Below are 1,834 nucleotides of genomic sequence, written 5' to 3'. Positions count from 1 at the left end.
CCTTCCTTGGATATGGTAGCCGTTTCTCGTGCTCCTCTCCGAATTGAACCCTAATTCTCCGTCACCCATCACCACCATAGTAGGCCACTATCCTACCATCGAAAGTTGATAGGCGCGAAATTTGAATGATCGTCGTCGGCACAAAGGTCGTGCGATCCGTTGAGTTATCATGAATCATCGAGCAGCAGCAAAGCCGCGTTGACCTTTTATCTAATAAATGCATCCCTTCCAGAAGTCGGGGTTTGTTGCGTATTAGCTCTAGAATTACTACGTTATCCGAGTAGCAAATACCATCAAACAAACTATAAGCGATTTAATGAGCCATTCGCGGTTTCACGATCGAATTTGTTCATACTTACACATGCATGGCTTAATCTTTGAGACAAGCATATGACTCTTGGCAAGATCAACTAGGTAGCATTCCTCATAGCGTCGACCTTTGCATGGCTCTCAACATGCCGCATGAGCAACGAAGAGGCCATAAAAGAGCACGAGCATCGTCCGTGTCAAGAGACAAAATGCATAGGCATCGAGAGACAAGGGCCTAAACCCTACTCTCAAAAATATTTTCCGCATCCGAAAGCACGAGCGAGCACCGGTGCAAGCGAGGCCACACCGATTTAAGGGGCACACTCGGGACCTGAGACACGATTGTGGTCCACCACGCAGCCCAAAGGGCACGAGATGGAAAAGGGACAACAACACATCCATAATTCCATCTTGCTTAGGTACGCAACACAGGATCCCGATCGCACCCCTTGGGTTCAATTAGAACAAGGGGATTCAATGAAGAGGAGTGTGGCTCGACAGTTCGATGTGGGTAGCATGGAGCCTGCCAATACACACAACCAAAAGACCACTCATATGCCCATTGTGTACTAGTAGTAGCACCCACGCACACCGGCCAACAACCCACCAAACCAATGTATTGATAGGGGAGCGGAAAAAACAATGAAACGAGGGCACACCACAAACTCTTGGCACGAGAACTACAAGGGACAAAATCCCACTGGGACTTGGTCGAGCCAAGACCAAGCCTACAAACTCAACTTACGCCCCCCAGTGAGCCGTTACCGTCAAAGGGACTTGGTACTAGGGTCACAGGCGACTTCGAATCTGAGCAAAGGCTTGGCAAGGCCAAAGGCGCCGATGGTCGCCGACTTGGGAGGCACAAGGCGTCCCTAACATGACGGGGAGAATGGGCAAATAGCTCGAGCCCATAGCAATGCATAAGCCACCCAGGAGATCTTTGCCCGATATAGGGAACTTGGTCCTGGAGTCGTTGGCTACATTTCTATGGGCACGGGCTTGACCGACCGGAAAATCATCACCCCAGCCACTAGCGCCGACGATCGACCCACCACTGTTGGTGAGTCATTGCGAGACTATCCGACCCCCGTGGGGGCTGCAGACGCACCCCACCTCAAGTTCGAGAGGGGGCCACGTCGGGGGGCAGCGGACCACTACCCCTTAAAGAGCTAAAAAAACTTCGTCAATCTGCTGCAGTGCAACATTCATATGTCCAAGCGGGACACTTTTCTCTAGCCCAAGACATCCGAGGCACCGGGGTGCCCTCGCTTTCGAGGCACCGCACATCCAACGTCCTAGGTTGCCTATAGTGTCCGAGGCTCCGCACATCCAAGCACCAAGGTGCCAATCTTTCGAGGCTCCTCAAGACATCAGGGCACCAAGGTGCCGATGGTGCCCAAGGCTCCCGCACGACCAAGGGCCTAGGTTACCGATGGTGCCCGAGGCTCCAGCATGACCAAGGGCCTAGGTTGCCGATGGTGTCCGAGGCTCCCGCACATCCAAGCACTAAGGTACCGATGGTGCC

Source organism: Gossypium arboreum, unplaced genomic scaffold (assembly GCF_025698485.1).
Source record: "Gossypium arboreum isolate Shixiya-1 unplaced genomic scaffold, ASM2569848v2 Contig00255, whole genome shotgun sequence".
Lineage (NCBI taxonomy): Eukaryota > Viridiplantae > Streptophyta > Magnoliopsida > Malvales > Malvaceae > Gossypium > Gossypium arboreum.
Note: the sequence above shows the minus strand (reverse complement) of the source record.